Genomic DNA, 22966 nt, shown 5'->3' on the forward strand with positions numbered 1-22966 from the left:
TGTCTATTATTATGCCAGTTTGAAGTCAAGTAGTGTGATGCCTTCAGCTAAAAAGAATTAATCCCTTTATCATTATACAATGTTCTTCTTTATCCCTGATTACTTGCTGTGCTTTGAACTCTGTTTGTCTGAAATTAATCTAGGTGCTCCTGCTTTCTTTTGATTAGTGTTACCCTGGCATATCTTTCTCTGCCCGTTTACTTTGAATTTGCATGTTTCTTTATATTTAAAGTGGGTTTTTTGTAAATAGCATATAGTTGGGTCCTATTTTTTTATACACTCTGACAATTTCTCCCTTGTAATTGGTGCATTTAGACTGTTGATTATTGATATCATTGGATTAATAACTAGCATGTTTATTAGTATTTTATTTGTTGCCCTTGTGCTTTGTGCCTATTCACTCTTTTTCTGCCCTTTTTGTTTTTCACTGAGCATGTTATATAATTTAATTTTCTTTCCTTTCTTAGCATATTGCTTATCCTTTTTAAAAACTTTTTTTAGTGGTGGCACAAGAGTTTGCAACATACATTTACAATTAATTCAAGCCTGCTTTCAAAAATATAAGATATAAGCATACATAATCAAATACATTATTGCTATTATTTTGAACAAACTACTGCTAGATCAATTAAGAATTTGAAAATGTAAGTTTTTATCTTCACTTATTCTATCTTTGATATTTTTTCCTTTTTTTAATGTAGATACAAGTTTTTGACCTATATGATTTTCCTTTTCTCTAAAGAACTTCTTTTAACATTTCTTATAAGACATGTCTGTTGGCAACAAATTCCATCAATTTCTGTTTGTCTGAGAAAGTCTTTATTTTTCCCTCACTTTGAAAGATAACTTTACAGAGTATAGAATTCTAGGTTGATGGTTTTATCTCTTAACACTTTTTAAATACTTCACTCTATTTTTTCTCTTTTTTTCCTAAATTTTATCTTAGGTTTAGGGAGTACATATGTAGGTTTGTTACCTGGGTAAATTGTATGTTGTGGGTGTTCAATGCAGAGATTATTTAATCACCCAGGCAATGAGCATAGTACCCGAAAGGTAGTTTTTTGATCCTCACCCTCCTCCCATCCTCCACCCTCAAGTATTCCTGAGTATCTATTGTTCCCTTCTTTGTGTACATGTGTACTCAATGTTTAGTTCCCACTAAGAGAACCTGTGGTATTTGGTTTTCTAATCCTGTGTTAATTTGCTTAAGATAATGGCCTCCAGTTCCATCTATGTTGCTGCAGAGGTTGTGGTTTCATTCTTTTTTATGGCTGTGTAATATTCCATGGAATATGTGTACCACATTTTTTCTATCCAGTCTACCATTGATGAGCATTTAGGTTGATTCCATGTCTTTGCTATTGCAAATAGTGCTATGATAAATGTATGTGTGCATATGTCTTTATAGTAGAACAAGTTATATATTCCTTTGGATATATACTCAATAAGGGGATTCTTGAGTTGATTGTGAGTTGTTTTCAGTTTTCTGAGGACTCTCCAAACTGCTTTCCATGGTGGTTGAACTAACTGACATTTCCACTAACAGTGTATAAGTGTTCTTTTTGCTCCACAACCTCACCAGCATCTCTTATTTTTTTATTTTTTAACAGTAGACATTCTGACTGGTGTGAGATGGTATCTCATTGTGATTTTGATTTGCATTTCTCTAATGACTAGTAATGTTGAGAATCTTTTCATATGCTTGCTAGCTACATCCATGCCTTCTTTTGAGAAGTGTCTATTCATGTCCTTCGCCAATTTTTTAATGGGTTGTTTGTTTTTGGTTTGCTAATTTGTTTAAATTCCTTATAAATCCTGGATATCAGACCTGTGTCAGATGCATAGTTTGTGAAAATTATCTCCCATTCTGTAGGTTGTCTGTTTATTCTGTTGATAGTTTCTTGGGCTACACAGAACCTTTTCAGTTTAATTAGGTGCCACTTGTCAATTTTTGTTTTTGTTGCAATTGCTTTTGGAGCCTTTGTCATGAAATCTTGGCCAGGGCCTAGGTCCAAAATGTTGTTTCCTAGGTTTTCTTCTAGGATTTTTATAGTTTTAGGTTTTTCACTTAAGTCTTTAATCCATCTTGAGTTGATTTTTGTAAATGATGAAAGGTAGGAATCCAGTTTCAATATTCCTCATATGGCTAGTGAGTTATCCCGGTACCATTTCTTGAACAGGGAGTCCTTTCTCCATTCCTTGTTATTGTCATCTTTGTTGAAGATCAGATGGTTATCAGTGTATGGCTTTATTTCTGTGGTCTCTGTTCTGTTCCATTTGCTAATGTCTCTGTTTTTTGTTTGTTTTTACCAGTACCATGCTGTTTTGGTTGCTGTATCCTTGTAGTATCATTTGAAGTTAGAATGTGTGATGCCTCTGGCTTTGTTCTTTTTGCTTAGGGTTACTTTGGCTATTCAGGGTATTTTTTCTAGTAGTTTTTAAAAATTCTGTGAAAAATGGCATTAACAGTTTAATCGGATAGCATTGCATCTGTAGGTTGCTGTGGGCAGGATGGCTATTTTAACAATATTGATTTTTCCAATCCATGAGCACAGAAAGCTTTTCTATTGGTTTGTATCATCTCTGATTTCTTTCAGCAGTGTTTTGTAATTCTCATTGTAGAGATCATTTACCTCCCCAGTTAGCTGTATTCCTAGGTATTTTATTCTTTTTGTGGCTATTGTGAATGGGATTGTGTTCTTGATTAGGCTCTCAGCTTGGGCTTTATTGGTGTATAGAAAAGCTGCTGATTTTTGTACATGTATTTTATATTGTGAAACTTTGCTGAAGTTATCAGCTGAAGGAGCTCTTGAGTCAAGACTACGTGGTTATCTAGATATAGAATCGTATCATATGCAAACAGAGATATTTTGATTTCCTCTCTTTCTATTTGGATGCCTTTTATTTCTTTCTCTTGCCTGATTGCTCTGGCTAAGGCTTCCAGTACTATGTTGAATAGGAGTATTGAGAAGGGGCATCCATGTCTTATTCAGTTTCTCAAGGGGGATGCTTCTAGCTTTTGCCCATTCAATATGATGTTCGCTGTGGTTTTGTCATAGATAGTTCTTTTTATTTTGAGGTTTGTTCCTTCAATACCTAGTTTGTAGAGGGTTTTTTTAAAAAACATGAAGAAATATTAAATTTTATCAAAAACTTTTTCTGCATACATTGAAATAATCATGTAGTTTTTGGTTTTTGTTCTGTTTACATGATGAATCACATTTATTGATATGTGTATGTTGAACCAACCTTGCATTCCAGGCATAAAGCCTATTTAATTGTAATAGATTTGATTTTTGAGTGCCACTGGACTTGATTTGCTAGTAGTTTGTTAAAGATTTTTGTATATATATTCCTCAGGGATATTGGCTTGAAGTGTGCTTTTTTCATTGAGTCTCTGCCAGGTTTTGGTATCAGAATTACACTGGCCTCGTAGAATGAGTTAGGGAGGAGTCCCTCGTCAACTTTTTGGAATAGTTTAAATAAAATTGGTACCAACTCTTCTTTGTATGTCTGGTAGAATTTTGCTGTGAACCTGTCAGTTCCAGAGCTTTTTCTAGTTTTTAAGTTTTATTATTACTGATTCTATTTTGGAACTCATTATTGGTGTGTTCAAGTTTTCAGTTTATTCCTTGTTCAATTTTGGAAGGTTGTGGTTTTCAGGAAGTTTTCCATTTCTTCTAGGTTTTCTAGTTTGTGTGCATATAGGTGTTCGTAACAGTCTCTCAGAGATTTCTGTATTCCTGTGGGGTTGGTGATAATATCCCCTTTCTCATTTCTACCTGTGTTTATTTGTATCTCCTCTCACTCTCTCTTTTTTAAATTAGCTAGTGATCTATCACTCTTATTTTTTGTTTCAAAAATACCAACTTGGTTTTGCTGATCTTTTGTATGGCTTTTTGCATCTCAGTTTCTTTCAGTTTAGCTCTGATTTTGTTATTATTATTTTTTTTCCTCTGCTAGCTTTGGGGTGGGGTTGTTCTTATTTCTCAAGTTCCTCTAGATGTGACACTATGGTGTTAATTTCAGATCCTTCTAACTTTTTGATGTGGGTGATTAGCACTATAAACTTGCCTTTTAACACTGCTTTACCTGTTTCCCAGAGATTCTAATATATTGTATTTTTGTTTCCATCACTGTGTAAGAATTTATTGATTTCTGCTCTAATTTTATTTTTTACCCAAAAGTCATTCAGGAGCAGATTGTTTAATTTCCATATAATTGTATGGTTTTGAGAGATCTTCTTGGAATTGATTTCTATTTTTATTGCACTGTGGTCCAAGAGTGTGGTTGGCATGATTTCAGGTTTTTTGAATTTGTTGAGAATTGCTTCATGGTTAAGCATGTGGTCAATTTTAGAGTATGTGCCATGTGCAGATGGGAAGAGTGCCTATTCTGTTCTTGTTGCATAGTGTTCTGTAGATGTCACCTAGGTTCATTTGGTCAAGTGTCAAATTTAGGTCACAAGTATCATTTTTAGTTTTCTGTCTTGATGATCTGTCTTAAAATGTCAGTAAATGTTGAAGTCTTTCACTAGTATTCTATGGTTGTCTAAGACTTCATAGGTCTCTAGAAACTTATTTTAAGAATCTAGAATCTCCAGTGTTTGGAAGCATATATATTTAACTAATTAAGTCTTATTGAATTAAAATCTTTATCATTATATAATGCCCTTCATTGTCCTTTTTGATCATCATTGATTCAAAGTCTGTTTTGTATGAAATACTAATAAAACCTCTGCTTTTTAGTTTGTTTGTTTTCTGTTTGCTTGACAGCTCTGTCTCCATTTCTTTACTTTGAGCCTATGGGTGTCATTGCATGTGGGATGGGTCTCTTGAAGACAGCATATGGTTGCATCTTGCTTCTTTATTCAACTTGCCACTCTGTTTTTTTAAGTGGGGTGTTTAACCCATTTATATTCAAGGTTAATATTGACATGTGAAGATTTGATCCTGTCATTGTATTTTTAGCTAGTTGTTATGTAGACTTGATTGTATAGTTGCTTTATAGTGTCAGTGAACTAGTAAGTATGTTTTTGTGGTGGCAGGCAATGGTCTTTCATTTTTATGTTCAGCACTCCTTTAGAGAACTCTAGTAAAGCAAGTCTGGTGGTAACAAATTCCATTAGTATTTGCTTATGCAGCTTAGTTTGGCTGGATTTGGAATTCTCGATTGGAATTTCTTTTTTTTTAAGAATGCTGAATATAGGTACCCCCATCTTTTCTGGTTTGTAGAATTTCTGCTGAAAGATCCACTGTTAGCCTAATGGGGTTCACTTTGTAGGTGACCTGCACCTTGTCTCTATCTCCCTTTAATATTTTTTCTTTCACGTTGGCTTTGGATAATCTGATAACTATCTGACTTAGGGTGAATGTCTGGTATCCTATCTTGCAAGGGTTCTCTGATTTCCTGAATTTGAAAGTCAATCTCTCTCACGAGGTTGCAGAAATTTTTGTGGACAATGTTCTCAAGTATGTTTTCCAGGTTGCTTTCTTCTCTCTCTCTCTTTCTCTCTCTCTCTTTCTCTCTCTCTCTCTCCCCCACCCCCCTCTCAGGGATGCCAACAAGTCATATGTTTGGTCTTTTTACATAATCCTGTATTGCTCAGATATTTTGTTCATGAATTTTTCTTTATTTTTTTTCTGACTAAGTTGATTTGAAGAATTAGTCTCTAAGCTTTGGGATTCTTTCCTTGGCTTGGTCTATTCTGCTGCTAATACTTCTGATTGTACTATGAAGTTTTTGTAGAGAGTTTTTCAACTCTGTCAGATCAGTTTGGTTCTTTCTTATAATGAGTATTTTGTCTTTCAGCTCATGTATGATTTTACCAGATTTTCTTGATTCATTTCATTGGGTTTCAAATTTCTCCTGAATCTCTATGATCTTTGTTGCCATACAAATTCTGAATTCTACGTCTGTTATTCCAGCCATTTCAGCCTGGTTAAGAACCATTTCTGGGGTGTGGTACAGTCATTTAGAGGTAAGAAGACACTCTGGCTTTTTGAGTTGCCAGAGTTCTTGAGCTGCTTCTTTCACATTTATGTGGGCTGATTTTCCTTTAATTTTACAGTCACTGTCCTGTGGCTGTGGTTTTTTGCTTTTATATCCTTTGATGCCCTTGAGGGTTTGATTGTGGTATATGTTGGGTTCAGTTGACTGGCTTCATTTCTGGACAATTTCAGGAGGCCAAGGCTCAGCTCAGAACTCCTCAGCTGCATGCTATAAACCTGGGGGACTTGGGCCAGGCCCAAATCTTTTTTCTCTGGTGTCTTGGGGTTGAGTACTTGCTGCGCTGGAGAGGCTGAGGTATATCTGGTCCACTAACAACAACACTCCAATGGTGACCCACTTCATTGGGTCAGTGGTAACAGGGTCAGCATGTACACACACACCAGCAGCAGCAGGGCAGCAGGGTCCACAACCCCACATACATGCAAGGATGGGGCAACAGTAGCAAGGCAAGATCCATCCATGCTGGCAAAGTGATCAGGACAGGTGGTGGGAGGGTGCACACCAGTAGGAACCCATCTGTAGAAGCTCTCTAATGTTTAGGCATGGTCTGTTGGTGAAGGAGCTATGGCAGTGGGTGCTAGGAAATACCCTGGTTGAGCATCTGAAGGTGTGCTGCAAGTGGATACATACAGGCAGGAACCCTGGGAGAGGCCAGTACACAAGGAGGCACACAGATCATACTGGCCCCATTCCATGGGCAAAATAGCCCCGTTCTGTCCAGGTTTGACAGTCGACAAAGGATAAAGACACTTAGAGGATCATGGTGAGCCTTGGAGATTGGGCATTCCTGGTCATACTCTACTGTAGCTGTTCTCTCAACAAACACTCTGGGCTCTGCACAGGCTGGAGTCCTGTCCCTGCTGGCTCTCCAAGCAGCTCTCCCTGCCAGTTCAAATATCTCTGGGGTTGTACGGTATCCTGCAGCTAGGATTCTGGAGGTTCCTGGCAAGAGTGGGCCACTACATCATGTGTATTTAACTCATCCCTTCCCTAGGAGCCACTCAGGGCCAAAAACTAGTCCTGGTGCTCTGCAAACCCATGTACAGTTCTCACCTTCCTCCCCCTTCACCCAAATTCTACGTTGTCCCTCCAACCACTGTCAATACCTTTCTTCCAAAGATCTGCTTGGAGTGTGTCAGTTCTTAATGGTCTGGTCTCTTAGTGGAAGAAGCTCCTCCTGGCTGCTTCTAGTCAGCCATTTGGATGTTCTCTCTTCTATTCTTTTCTTGCTTGTATGGTTTCTGAGGGGAAGTTAGATATAATTCTTATCTTTGTTTAGACGGTGAAGTGTTATTTCCTCTGGCTACCTTCAGCATTTTTCCTTTATCTTTTGATTTTCTGTATTGTGAAAATTATACACATAGGTTTGATTTTTTGTTTTGTTTTGTTTTATTTTGCTTTTGTTTTTGTCTTTGTTTTGGCATTTATCCTGTCTCTGCCTCTCTTTTCTCCTTCTGGTATTGTTATTACACATATGCTGCATCTTTTGTAGTTGACCCCAAGCTCTGGGATATTCTGTCTTATTTTTTTCAGTCCTTATTCTCTTTACTTTTCAGTTTTAAAGGTTTCCATGGATAATATCCGTAAGTACAGAGAATCTTTTCTTCAGCTGTGTCTTGTCTGCTTATAAACTCATTAAAAGCATTCTTCATTTCTGTGATATTTTTGTTTGATCTCTAGCATTTCTTTTTGATTATTTCTTAAGATTTTCATCTCTTTCCTTACATTGCCCATCAGTTCTTGCACGTAGTCTACTTTATCCATTAGAGTGCTCAGCGTAGTAATCGTATTTGTTTTACATTCCCAGTCTGATTATTCCAACAACCTTTCCATGTCTGGTTCTAATGTTTGCTCTGTCTCCTCAAATTGTTTTTGCCTTTTAGTATGCTTTAATTTTTTTTTTTTTTTTTTTTTTTTTAGTATCTGGGATGTGATATACTGGGTTAAAGAAACATTGATAAGTCAGACTTTAATAATGTAGTAGTAAGGTGTGAGTGGAGGGGAAGTGTTCTATAGTCCTATGAGTATATCTGTTTTTTTTAGTCAGCCTACACTTCTGGGTTGTGAATTTCACAAAGGTTTCTCAGTTTTTTCTCCCCACTCAGCAGGGACAGGATAGCTAAAGAGGGTGGGAGTTGTTACTTCCCAAGTCAGTTAGGCTCTGATAAAACTCTGGCAGGTTGGGCTATGGTTAACTAGTTTCTTCTGAGGTCAGACCTTGTTAAGAAAAAGATTGCCTTGGTGTATTTCAAAATGATTTATTTTCCCCACCCCATGCTAGAAGCACAAGGAGCTCTTTCTCTGATATTTACTGTGAGAACCTGGTTGAGCTCCTAGAGGTAAAATTTACAAAAACAAGGGGGTGCCCTATGACTGGGTTTCCCAGGAGTTTTTAATCTCTCAGGCTTGCCTGCACTTAGTCTCCAGCAGTTCCTTATTTGCAGTTCACGTTTCCCTGCCCCAGCACTGATTCACACAATGGTTTCTGACCAGGTATGTTGTGATTCTCTGTATCTGCCTCTCTGTCTTTCCAATTTTCATGGCAGCAGTTCATCCTGTGACCTCACTTCTCTTATAGATCTAAGAAAAGTTGTTGATTATTTAGTTTGTTCAGATTTTTATTCATTGTTAGGATAGAGGGTTGACTTCTGACTCTTTGCATTCAGAACTAGAAGCCATGATTTGCTTCTAATAAATAGAATACAGCAAAAATAATGGGATGTCACTTCCGTGATTAGGTCCCAAAAAACTATCACTTTCATCTTGCTAGGCCTCTTTTTGCTGGCACTCTCCCTTGCACTCTCACCCTCTTACATGCTCAGTGAACCAAGATGTCATGTTGTATTTTTTGTGGAGGGGTCCATGTAGCAAGAAGTTAAAGGAGACCTCTAGCCAACAACATGTGAGGAACTGAGACCTTAGTCCAACAGCCTAGAATAAACTGAATCTATCCTTCAACTAAATGAATGAACTAGGGAGCAAACACTTCCATTTAAGACTTGAAATAACCAGGGTCTTGTGAGAGACCGAGAGTCAGAAGACCTGGCTAAGCCGTGTTGGCCTGAATTTCTGACCCACAGAAACTATGAGATAGTAAATGTTATTGCTGTTTAGTCCACTAAGGCTTGTGGACATTTATTAGGCAGAAATAGGCAAGTAGTATACAACTATAAAGAATATACTTTAGCTTCTCCTGAAGGCAGATATTGTTAAGAAGGGCAAAGCACTCTAGTGCATTTCAACATGATTTTTTTGACCTAGTATGCACCTGCAGACACACATACATACACTTATGGATCTTCATAAAGCAATATTTATTCTTTCTATATAATACATAAATATCCTTTATATTCTACTAATTTTTTAAAGTAATTGTAGGGACAGAAATTTGATTTTATGACCTACAAATGAGTTGTAATAGTTTGGAAAACCCTGGTTAAGGTTACATTCTCTAGAATAAAATTTCCTGCATTTATAACTCGGGTCTATCACTTAGTAGTGTGGTAGCTCTGGTAATGCACAGCCTATATTTGAATCAGGTACTTTATAAAATGAGAAAAATAATAGAATATAGGATGGTATTGAGAATTAGATCAGATTATATATTCAGCACAAAACTTCACATATAGAAAGAATAACTATTCATAGATAACTTTTACTTTAACGAAGCATTTCTATGTGTTCATTTAATCTTGGAACAGAACTGCTAATTCTGTCCACTCCCGTGGATTACTGAGAATAATTATTAGAGCACCTTTTACATTCTAATTATTTATTTTTCTATCTGTCATTCTCTCTTCCACTTCTACCCTATTCCTATTAAGTTATGAGCTCTTTGAGGGTAGGCATTTTTTCTAATTATTCTTGGTCTCTTCAATACATAGGATAGTTTGTGACACAGAATAGTCGTTCAACAACTATGAGTGAGTAAATGAATTTCAACTTAATGAATAAATGCTCACCTGTAATTATTAGAAAGTCATACCTTTCAGCAAGTCAAAAATACATTTTTCACATACTCTTTTTTCCTATTATAAAGGGCTTATTATAAGCCTATTTTCCCCCTAAAGACAATTCTTCTCTATTTTCTCTTCAATTTTCATGTAGAAAACCTGTCAGTTGGGAGACTAGGATGTATAATTTCAAATTATCTGTCTAAAAACTCACAAATTTTCCAGTGATTTCTGAGTGCTTTTGGTCATCTTCCCTAAATGTATCACACTTTGCTAGCATTCCTGCAGATGCTAGTAATACGATATCCAGATATCCCGTTTAGAACATGTGAAGGCAGGCAAATACGGCATATAGCATGCATTGTCCTAGTCTTACATTACAATTCTACCAGTAAGTTCCAAAACCATTCTGGCCTTTATTTTGGGAAAAAATGTAATAGCCATTCTTACAAAAATATCCATCTTATACATAATCAATTAGTTTTTAAATGTAGACTCACATTTTTATTTATATTTATTTTTATTAAACGTTTGGTCTTGCAGTTTACATTTTTCAGAAAACTTTTAGACTCCTCATTACCTCGTCCTGAATTAACCAAGTGATATTGAAAAAAGGTAATAAGCATGTCTTTTGTACTGTATCAATGTAACTGACAAACTTGATGGACAGGACAGAGCAAAGTAATGTTTGTAGACATTACATTTTGAGTTCATATCCAGCCCCATTAATCAACACTCCAGCTGGAATTCAATCATTGACAAATTATTCTATATTTAATTATATTATGCATATCCAAAATGTTATGACAGTCTACACCAGTTGTTTTAATTTAATGGAGATATTTTAAGGCATTATTATAGCACTGCCATGAGTTATCTTTGGCATGGCCTGTTCTTAGTAATCCTGTATTGGATTGTAGGCATTCCCTTTTTTTAAGAGGCAGAAAACAATTTATAATGCATACTAAAACTCTAAAGAGGTTCCAAATTAAAGCTCAATGGTCTATATTTTGGGGAACTGTTTTTATTTTCTTTTTGACCATTGAGAGAATATTCCTATATTTAAGTAACTTTTACCTCTTTTTAAAAATTCTGCAGATATCTGACTGTAGTTGAAAGTAAAATGTGTAAATTCTTTCCAATACTTGAAATACTTAAAATACTTAATAGTTACAATTAAATAGTTAAAATACTTTCTCTTGTTGTGTAATACAGATGACAGTGCAGCAGATAAGGGAGACTTTTAAAAAATGAATGGTGTGAAATCAGATATTCATAAAGCAAATAATACAATGAAATGGGTTATAAATTTAAAGGTAAAAAATAAAATAAAAAGATTTAGGCCGGGCGCAGTGGCACATGCCTATAATCCCAGAACTTTGGGAGGCTGAGGTGGGCAGATCATGAGGTCAGATTGAGACCATCCTGGCTAACAAGATGAAACCCCGTCTCTACTAAAAATACAAAAACTTAGCCGAGTGCGGTGGTGGGTGCCTGCAGTCCCAGCTACTTGGGAGGCTGAGGCAGGAGAATGGCGTGAACCCCAGGGGGCGGAGCTTGCAGTGAGCTGAGATTGCACCACTGCACTCCAGCCTGGGCAACAGAGCAAGACTCCATCTCAAAAAAAAATAACAAAATAAATTAAAAAAAAAAAAGATTTTTAGGAGGAAAATGGAGAAGATCTTCAAGGATTTAGAATACACAATATTTCTTAAATAGGACAGATAACCACAAATATAAAATAAATTAATAAATTAGACTACTACGTGTAATTGTGTTCATCAATAGACACCCTTAAGGAGAGTGATGTCAGTCATATGGCCAACTAGATGTCCCTAGCACTCATTTACCCCCTTCAAAAAAATAAACAACTACATTTCAACAAAAGTAACTGAAGGAGAGTACCAGAGCACAGCAAAGGAGAAGCAGAAATCCTGTAGAACATAAAACACCAAACAGCTGCATAGAGGAAAGATAAAAACACTTCACTTCCCCTCATCCCCTCCAGCAGTCAGGGTCAGTTTGGAAATAGGAAGGACTTATACCTGAAGGGAAAAGATAGGTAAGGGGACCCCTTAGACCCCATCACCACCATGAATACTTGTGGTCTTTGCCATTGGAGCCTTCTGGAATCCTTACAGGCTCTGAGCCCAGCTGAGGGAGCTACCTGGAGTCCACACATATGTGCTAACCTCACAGAAGGAGCCAATGTTGTGCCCCTACCCATGGCCTGAGCTGCTACTGTGCTGGAACATCATAGAACCAGAGCCACTACTAGAGTGCATCCTGTTCTGGCTGTGAGTAGGCATTGCACTCCTGCATCCCCGAGGCTTTGCTGCTACTACAACATGCCTACCCAGTACCACATCATTCTCAAGCCAAGCTGTTACTATGCCCTACCACAAGGCCAAGCTACTACATAGCTATTTCCTTCCCCATCCCAGTTGGGCATCTGATGTGGTGCACTGCCCCATCAGGGAACCAGAGGCTTGAGTGACCCATGTAGCTGCACCTACCAGAGCTGAGATTCTGAGAGCTGCCCCCCAAGGGAACCAGAACCTTGACTGAGCTGTGCCACCCCTTCCAGAACAAAGAGCCAAAGTTCCACCTCACTGGAATTGTACTATCCCCCTGCAGTCTGAGACTGAGACACCATGGCTCTTTGGCAAGTGGAGTTATTGCTGTGCTGCTTTTTGCCCAAGCCATAGCTGTGCTTCACCATTCCTAGGGTCTTGCTGCCACTATACCCAGCCTCACAAACCTAAGTTGCTACCATGTCTCACCATCTCAGGGTCCATTTCATGGTACTTTATCTTCTGGGCCCCGAAGTGCCATTGTGTACTATTTGCTCCAGGACCTGAATTGCAACTGTGATCTGATCCCTGAGATCCAAGCCTCTAGAATACTCCTCCTTCCTTGGAGCCATGCTGGTGCTGCACTCTGCCTCCCAGAGTCAGAGTTAGAGCTACATCCTTCCTCCTGCACCTGAGCTCTGGGGTGTGCCTCAGAGTCACAGATCCCAGACTTGTGAGCAAACTGTGTCCACTTGTGCATCAAGTTCCAGGTACCATAGTGTTAATAGCTTTGCAAGACTAAATGTGGGACTTCGGCTCCATAGCCACACTAATAAACACCTATCCCCAAATCCCAGAGCCACTGCAGCTGCTTATGAGTCACTGCAGGCCCAACACTAACAGGAAACCCCTCAGCGAAGACTCCCCACTGTGGAGAAGACAAGAATAGAAAGTCCTCTAAAGCTCTTGCCACCAAGAACCCTCATAACTTACATTGCCAGCAGCATTGACACAGATTTCTGCAGTTGACCACTGAGATATCTGCAGTCACTGCTGACATTAATCACAGCTGAAGAAGTTGCATGGAGATTATACCGCTGCTGCCACCCAGAGCCAGGGCCACCACACCCTGCTCAACTACTACCTTTAGACCAATCTGCAGATGAAAACCTTTTCCTACAAAAGCCACTCTGTGATGTTTGAAAAAAGTCACTACTCCATCAGATGCACAGACATCAATGCAGGGACATAGAAACATGAAAAAAGGCAAGGAAACATGACACCACCAAAGGAAAACAATAATTATCTAGTAACTGACCCAAAATAAAAATGTACAAACTGCCTGAAAGGAAATTCAAAATAATTATCTTAAGGAATTGAATAAATCGTAAGAGAATATAGATGAACAATTCAATGGGATCAGAAAAACAATTCATGATCTGACTGAGAAATTAAACAAAGAGATAGATATCATTTAAAAGAACCAAAAAGAAATCTAGGGTCTGAGGAATTCAATGAATAAAATAGAAAATAAAATGGAGAGCTTCAACAGCAGACATGAAGCAGAAATAGGAATCTGTGAACTTTAAGACAGGTCTTTTGAAATTCTCCAGGCAGAGGATGAAAAAACAGAAAAAAGAAAGAAAGTGAAGGAAACCTATGAGACCTGTGAGACATCAAATGTTCCTATTCTGGAATTTCCAGTTGGAGAGGAGACAGAGAAAGTGACAAAAAGAATATTTAATGAAACAATTGCTGAACACTTCCCAAGTCTTGGGAGAGATAGGTATATCCAGATCCATGAAGCTCAAAGCTCTCCAAACATAATAAACCCAAAGGGGTCTTCATTGAGGTATATTATAAGAAAATTATCAAAAGTTAAAGGCAAAGAGAATTTTAAAAGCAGCAAAAGAAAAGTGAAATGTTACATACAAGAGAAGCTTCATTAGTCCGTCAGCAGATTTCTCAATGGAAACTCAGCAGGCCAGGAGAAAATGGGATGATGTATTCAAAGTGCTGAAAGAAAAAGAAAAACTGCAAACAAACAGTACTATATGCAGAAAAGCTGTTCTTCAGAAATGAAAGAGAAATTAAGTCTTTCACAGGCAAGCAAAAGATGAGGGAATTCATCACCATTAGACTTGCCTTACAAGAAATGGTTAAGGGAATTCTTTAAATGAAAACTAAAGAACAATAATTCCTATCACGAAAACATATGAATACATAAAACTCACTGGTAGAGGTGAATATATAGTCTAATTCAAAATACTCCAATATCATAATGGTGTTGTATAAGCCATTAATATCTCTAATATGAAGGTTAAAAGTCAAGACACTCAAAAATAACTCTAGCTATAATAAGTTGTTAAGCAATAAACAATATAAAAAATGTACATTGTGACATTAAAAATATCAATTGTGAAACCAGGGAGAGTAAAAACCTAGAGTTTTTGTATATGATGGATGTTACATTGTTATCTGCTTAATCTATTATGAGATGTCTTATGTAAGCCTCATGACTATCACAAAAGAACAAACTACAGAAGATACACAAACAATAAAGAGAAATGAATCAAAGCTGAGCACTACAGAAAATTACCACATCACCAAGGTAGACAACGAGAGAGGAAGAAACAAAGGATCTGCAAAAGAACCAGAGCACAAATAACAAAATAGCAGTAATGTATTCATAATTATCAATAATAACATTGAATATAAATGGATTAAATTCTGTAATCAAAAGATATAGAGTGAAGGAATTTTAAAAATCCAGTGATATGCTTCCTACGTAATGACCCGCTTTAACTTTAAAGAAACATATAGGCTGAAAATGAAGGAATGGAAGAAGACATTTCTTATAAATTGTAACCAAAACCAAGGAGTGGTGGCTATAATTATGTCAGATAAAATACATTTAAAGTAAAAATCTGACATAAGAGACACAAAAGGTCATTTTTCGATGAAAATGGATCAATTCATGAAGAGGACATAATTATAATTGTACATGCAGCCAACATTAAAGTACCTACATACAAAAGGAAATAGTAATGACACGAAAAGAGAAATAGATAGTAATACAATAACAGTTGGGGAATGCAATACTCCACTTTTAACAATGGCTACACCAATGACACAGAAAATTAGTATGAAAATACTGGTTTTGAATAGCACTTTTGACTAAATGAACTTAACAGACATATACTGAGCTTTTCATCCAACAGCAGCAAAATGCACATTCTTCTTTAGTGCACATGGAACAGTCTCCATGGTAGACCTTATGTTAGGGTGCAAAACAAGTCTTCACAAATTTAAAAAAAGATTGAAATTATATCTAGTATTACTTTTGACCACAATGATATGAAACTCTAAATAAATAACAGAAAGAATATTGGAAAATTCACAAATATGTGGAAATGAAATAACATGCTTCTAAATAACTACAAGGTGTCAAAGAAGAAATCAAAATGAAAATTTAAAAGTATCTTGAATCAAATGAAAATGGAAATACAACATACCAAAATCTAGAAGATGCAGCAAAAGGAGTTCTATGTGGAAAATTAATAGTAACAAATTCCTATAGTTTAAAAAAATCCCCAATAAATAAACTACATTATACCTCAAGGAACTAAGGAGAAAGAAAGGAGAAGAACAAACTAAACCCAAAGTTAGCAAGGGAGGAAATAATAAAGATCAGAACAGAAATAAAGCAAACACAATATAGAAAAACCATAGAAAAAATTAAAAACCTGAGTTGACTATTTCTGCTTTGACACCACCTTTATTATTTATACATCATCTCTTCCAAGAAGTGTGTCAACCCTGCACCTGCCCAGTTCTCATACATTGCATAGCTGCCATGCTAATGTGCTTGCATCTCCTTGGAAGGGCCATGTCCTTGCACACTTCCGTGGCTGTGCAATGCTTTCTTCCTGTCTAAAAATTTATTTCCCCAATTTATTCATTTGACTAACTGCTGCCTATCCTGCAATCCAATATAGGATTGATTCCATATAAAAAGCTTTCCTGGCCCTTCTTCATTCCCAACTAATCTGGGTAGATATTTATGTGTTCGAATAGAATTCTAAGCTTTTTTCTATCACAGCGTGTATCAACATTTATTATATGTTTAATTTTTTATCTTAACCATTAGTCTGTGAATATCTTTAAGATAAAAAGCATGTTTTCTTTGCCTTTGAACCTCTGGCATTTGGAGAAGGAAGGAAGGGAGGGAGGGAGAATGGGAGGGAAGCAGAAAGAGTAATAAGTCAATTAGACTTAAATTCTGTTTAAAATCTAGTTCTAGCTATACCTATGGGAGATTAGACTAAATTAATTAACCACTCTGAGTCTTAGTTTCCTCTTCTCAGGAGATAATAGCTGTTCTTCTTTTCTTATTTGTCATTATGAGGATTAAACAATATAATGTAGGTAAATCCATGTCAACAGTGAGGTTTCACAGCAATCTATTGACAACTCAGTGTGTTCCAGGCACTAAGCTCAGCATAGAGAAGACAAAGAAGAATAAAATACATCCCTGCCATTGAGGAGCTTTGATCTGTTGTGAATGTCAAGAAAACAGGGGAATGAATTGTTTTCTTCTGCTGAAAGGGGAGAGAAAGTCAAAGAGAGATACAGACAGTGGCATTTGAGCAGGGCCATGAAGACAAATGAAGCATTTGCTTGTTTTAAAATTGTGAAACAGTGAGATTAATATGAATTGAAGAAACAAAAAGTGCTACGGGAGTGCAGAGAGAGAATGGATTAATTTCATCTAGAGAAGTCAGATAAAGAAAGCATCACAGAAGAAATGACATTTAGGGTAGATCCAGGAGGACAGATAGTATCTTCTTTTCCTTCAAAACACCAGTGGATAGAAGGGAATTTCTCAGACAATATGACTAGGCTAGTTTGGCTACAGCACATAGCGTAATGTGAGGACTGCCTGCCAACTCCTACGAGAGGGTTTTTCCAACACCTACCTGAAGATATGAACTTGGGTCAAAAGCAGCAGAAGCCAAGAAAGGAATAAAGGATGACTGATTGGCAGCTGGGACAAAGTCACATAAAGACTGATGTCAGGAATGACCAAAGCCAGAGGAACAGCACAGTTGCCAAAAGGAAATCTCAGAGCAAAGACCTGTGGCAAGAAATGGATGGTTACCATGGTGTCAGTGCAGGCGCAGGGCAAGTCTCCAAAGGCAAAAGTCCAAGAGCCCAGCTGAGTCTGAAAGCTCTGGGTGAGTACCATCAAGAACGTGATTTAAAACCAGGGCTGATTAGGTAGAAAAGAGAACGTAGAAGAGTCAAGTTGTTGTGACAGTATGAATCAGTTGGTGTCATCATTTCTAAGAACCCAAATAAAATTTGGAGGGATAAAAACCTGTGATTTTAACTCTTGGTATATGAAATTGCTCTCTATGGCCGAGCGCAGTGGCTCACGCCTGTAATCCCAGCACTTTGGGAGGTCGAGGCGGGCGGATCACAAGGTCAGGAGACTGAGACCATCCTGGCTAACATAGTGAAACCCCGTCTCTACTAAAAATACAAAAAACTAGCCGGGCGAGGTGGCGGGCGCCTGTAGTCCCAGCTACTCGGGAGGCTGAGGCAGGAGAATGGCGTGAACCCGGGAGGCAGAGCTTGCAGGGAGCTGAGATCGCGCCACTGCCCTCCAGCCTGGGCGACAGAGCAAGACTCTGTCTCAAAATTTAAAAAAAACAAAAAGAAATTGCTCTCTATTCTGGGACAGAAATACTACCCATTCAACTCACCTACTTTTTTGTGGCAGTTATGTGCAATTATGCTAGTGGCAAGAAGTAAAGCTAGCAAGATTAGAAAGGGTCTCATGGTGAAGGGCTCAGAATGCCAGAGCGAGAACTTTGTCCATCATTTGAAAGGTAACGGGGAGACATGGAAAGATTTGGGGTAGGGAGGCCACATGATTGAAGCTGAAACTTTAAGAAAATCAGCAGAAAATGTTACAGAATACCTAGTGATGTTTTCAATAAGTAGAATTTAAGTTATAAAAAGTTTAAATAGAGACTGCTTCATACGTTCATTTATGAAGAATAGGTAACCAATGTGGCAAAGATCCATTTATTAAACCTCTACTATATGGCTTGCAATAGGCTGGATGATATTGTGTGTATGAATTGCCTTTCAGCATCATTCTGCTCACCATCTTGTTCCAATATGTGTGTGAATAGTGGTGAGTATCATCTGTCTGAAGAGGAATCAGAATTAGCACTTTTATAAGATTCCACAAGTGCCCTCTGAATGTAATGCAGCAGGTTCATATGCAAACTGTGGTCATTTCTGCTGCTTGTACCTGTTATGATGACAGAATCAGAAATAAGCCTGTTGGAAAATTTTTGTACATGGATATGCATATGAATTCCCTCTAGGTGCCAGAGATGAATTATTACGGCACCCTAGATTATGTCCAGTTCTGTTTCCAGGGAGGAGCTTCCTGGTCCATTATTATCTGGCGGTCTTTTTTCTCTCCTTCTATATATGTCTGCCTTTTTCTTGTTATCCTACTTGACCCCATCTGTGAAGTAAGCACTGGATAGATGTCCTTTTGGGGCTAGAAGCAATCTCAGCCTACTTCCCGCTTGTAGAAATGTAATGGCCCACGAAGCATTTTCTGTTCAGAAAAATACCTTTTCTTAGTTCAGACCTGTAGTATCTATAGCTATAAGCTCTCCTAAAATGATGGTTTCTTATCTATTAAATTCCGATTAGCTCATGTACTCACAGCCACATTTTTTCCAGATATTCTCTCTCTCTATATATATATAGAGAGAGAAATATATACATAGAAATATATATTTCTAGATATACATATTCAATAAATAAGTATATATATAAAATATATCTAAGAAGTATTTATATATGTTTTTATCTTGCTTCTTCATGCTTCTCTCTCTTGAGTGATTATGAGTACCTTGGAAATGAGAATTTGGTGAGATTTTAGTCTCTATTCACTGAGTCATTAAATCCAATTTTAAGAATTTATTGCATGCCACCTTAATCTGGTCAGAGGTTTTAACAATGGGTAAACCAAGTATATCCTTGTTTTAATTATTACCACAAAGCCAAGTTTTTACCAGCCTTTAGCCTTATAGCATTTAAAAATGTTATGTTTTACTGTTCATACTTGAGAAAAGGTTCTCCTACATCTATACGACACTCTAAAATTGTGTCCTATCTCTATTTCCTTTTATTCCGTTTTGCAGATCAAACTGCTCTTTTCTAAGATCATGTCCTTCTTACACCTTGCCATATGAAGAGGAAAGCAATCAACAATGGCAGTAATTTCTGTTCTCCAATTTTTAGAGCTAAAAGTTCATTAGATACTTAGTCTACATTCTAGCTACTGTATACTGAATGTTTGTGTCCTTCCAGAATTCACATATTGAAATCCAGGCCCCAGTGTTATGGTATTTGGAGACAGGGACTTTGGGAAGTAATTATATTTAGATGAGGCTATGAGAATGAAACCCTCATGATGGGTTTAAGGCCCTTGCAAGGGGATGAAGAGCCTCTTTCTGCCAAGTGACAATGCAGGGTAAAAATGGTCATCTGCAAACTGGGGAACAGGCCCTCAGTAAGAACCCAACCACACTCACACTGTGATCTTGGACTTTCAGCCTCCAAAATTGTGAAAAATAAATATTTGTTATGTAAGCCACTTAGTCGATGGTAGTTTATTATAGCAGCCTAAACAGGGCAAGACATATATATTTTAATTGTGCATAGCATAATTGCTATCCTTTCACCTTGAAATATCAATTTCCTCACTGTCATCATCAGACTCACCCCCTAGTCTGATGCCACATATTATAGGTTATTTGTTACTTAACATCTCACTTCTAGGTACCAATTCCTGTATTAGCTGGGATGAAATAGATTATACTTTAGTATGCAAATCCCTCAATCTTAATATCTATAAGAACAAAGATTGTTTCAAAAAAGGAGTCAGAGAACTTGTAACTGTTGAGTACATAGTATATTCTAGGTACACTCCCATAGTCTTTATACGTATTATCTCATTTTAGTCTTCACAAGGTGTTTATGTGAATGTCTCTATTTTCTGTATAAGGAAAATGAGGTTTAGAGGGATTAAGTAATTGTTCAAGAATACATAGATAGTGCACAGTGTTATCAAGATTCCAATCCAGGTCTGTCAATGTTGAAGTAGTCTGGTCACATGTTACTGGCCACAGCTACTACATTTCAGAGAGCCTCTGCAAATCTAAGATATGTTGATTAAATTTCTGCCTTCTTTATTCTTTTGCCTTTTAGTAGCTAAGGGCATGACTGGACCTCCGTTTCAGATATCTCAAATTGAATATTAAACTATTCTATAACATTCTTATTCTGAAAATTGAGAGATTTGTGAAAGCTACTATTTATTTTTTCTTTTCTTTCTTCATCTTTTTTTGCCATGAAAGAGTGTGCTTATAAAATAGAAGGAAAATAGACTTGCTTTTAGCAACATGCAAGAAAAAATCAATCTGAAAAGCAGTAGTGAAATAATAAAATAGCATTATTATTTGAGAAGAGATAACAATTGCACAGTAAAATTTGTTTACCAGAAAATAAAAACATATAAGCGATAAACAAAAGTTTAAAGAGACTGCAGGTGGATTGCATGGAGAAATGAAAAATGGAAAATCCCTTTTGTGTGTCAGTTTAACCATTTCATCTCTGATTTAGCATTTCAATCAAGAACTTAAAAAACAGAGAGGAACTTAAATAGAATTTTTTTTTTTTTTGTAAGGGAATCGAGCTGCCTGGATGTTGCAGGAAACTAAATGACCCATTCAGATACAGTCCATGTACTGAAGATTATGACTCAAAGTACTAATATCTGATGGCTCACTTGGGCTCATTTCCAATTAGCTGCTGATCACATTCTATTCATCTCTCTATTGATCATGTGCTTGCACCACATTTCCTGCTGAAATTAGCCAAGATATTGCTAGAAAGGAAAATAAATTTTAAATGATGCTGAATTTTGAACTATGTTTTCAAGTCTAGATGTGGTTTCAGTTAGTGCAAAAAGTAGGAAAGAATAAAAAAAGCTACACCATTAACTTGGTGAGAAAGGGCCTTTGTTCATAAATATAAACAAAGCAGTGCTTTTCTATAATTTGCCTAATTTAATTTCAAGTTTAAATGAACCTTAAATATACTTCATTGAAAAAATATGGTGCCAGTACAAGCTGCTTGCTTTCTACTCTGAATGGCCGTATCATTTATTGTACAAACGGTGGTACTAACATGTTATATTTAAGTAAAACTTAACATTTATGCAAATATTATAATTTTAAAAACACTTTCACATCCAAAAGCACATTTTTAAATCTAAAAAAAGACTTGTGAATAATCAATGTCCCCGTTATACAGATGGGAAATTAGAGATCAAGTAAGATTAAGCAATTTACCCAAGCTCTTAAAACTAGCAGACTTGGAACCCCTGTGATGCAAAGTCTGGTATTTTCACTAAAACTACTGTCGCACTTGAATTGTTGGTTAACTTTAACCTCATATATACTGACTATCAACACGGTTAGAAGCTTCTTGAGCAAACTCACTCTTGTACAATTTTGTTTTAAATGAGCAATCCTTCACACAATGTCTTGCGCAGGACATTCTGGTGGTCATCCAAAAAAAATTCTCTTGTGGATAATTATGATGACTAGCTACGAGAGTCTTTTTCCCAAAATAGGCTTACAAAATATTAGTCAACTTTGAAATGTATTGCATTTGTATTTAAAAATATAGTGAGTGGAAGCTCCTATAGAATTTCTTGATAATAAGATTCTGAACTATTTACTTGGTCAATCTTAAAACTTCAAACTATATATTAAAACAAGCCAAGAAAACACTCAGTTTCAAGCAAAATAAAAAGCTTGATTTTTTTTTTTAGCTATATCCCTTATATTTGTAACTTTCTGAGAAAAGTAAATGGCTTACTGCATAGAAACAGAGAGAAGCTATTAAGGCACACACTTAAACACTCCATTGAAGAATTTAATATAAAATAAACCACTTTTTTGTTTCCTTAAACCACACAATTATGATGAGCTCAATAGTTAACATCTTTGACAATATACTTTCTTTTTTTTTTTTAATTTATTTATTATTATTATACTTTAAGTTGTAGGGTACATTTGCATAACGTGCAGGTTTGTTACATATGTATACTTGTGCCATGTTGCTGTGCTGCACCCATCAACTCGTCATTTACATCAGGTATAACTCCCAATGCAATCCCTCCCCCCTCCCCCCTCCCCATGATAGGCCCCGGTGTGTGATGTTCCCCTTCCTGAGTCCGAGTGATCTCATTGTTCAGTTCCCACCTATGAGTGAGAACATGCGGTGTAAAAATATGGAACGCTTCACCAATTTGCGTGTCATCCTTGCGCAGGGGCCATGCTAATCTTCTCTGTATCGTTCCAATTTTAGTATATGTGCTGCCGAAGCGAGCACTGACAATATACTTTCATCAGAGGTATTATATTTACAGTATAAGAGGAAACATCTCTCCAATAAAAATATAATTTCAAATATTTTAGCATAATTTAAAAACAAATTTCTGTGCTCAAAAAGTCTCAAAACTCTTCAGCTCCTAAAAAAACTTCATGGCCTTTGTAAAAACAGGCAAAATGCATTTTCTCTAAGAGAGAATTTATGTTCAAA

The 22966-nt window shown here is 36.8% G+C and overlaps 1 non-coding gene across 1 annotated transcript; it reads right to left on the reverse strand.

Annotated features, from left to right (window-relative positions):
* Positions 1 to 22649: 22649 nt before the first annotated feature.
* On the reverse strand, positions 22650 to 22756 carry LOC114671252 (U6 spliceosomal RNA). Its single transcript, XR_003721126.2, has one exon. It is a non-coding gene; the product is annotated as a U6 spliceosomal RNA (small nuclear RNA).
* Between the last annotated feature and the right edge of the window lie 210 nt (positions 22757 to 22966).

This window comes from Macaca mulatta, chromosome 11 (assembly GCF_049350105.2).
Source record: "Macaca mulatta isolate MMU2019108-1 chromosome 11, T2T-MMU8v2.0, whole genome shotgun sequence".
NCBI classification, from domain to species: domain Eukaryota; kingdom Metazoa; phylum Chordata; class Mammalia; order Primates; family Cercopithecidae; genus Macaca; species Macaca mulatta.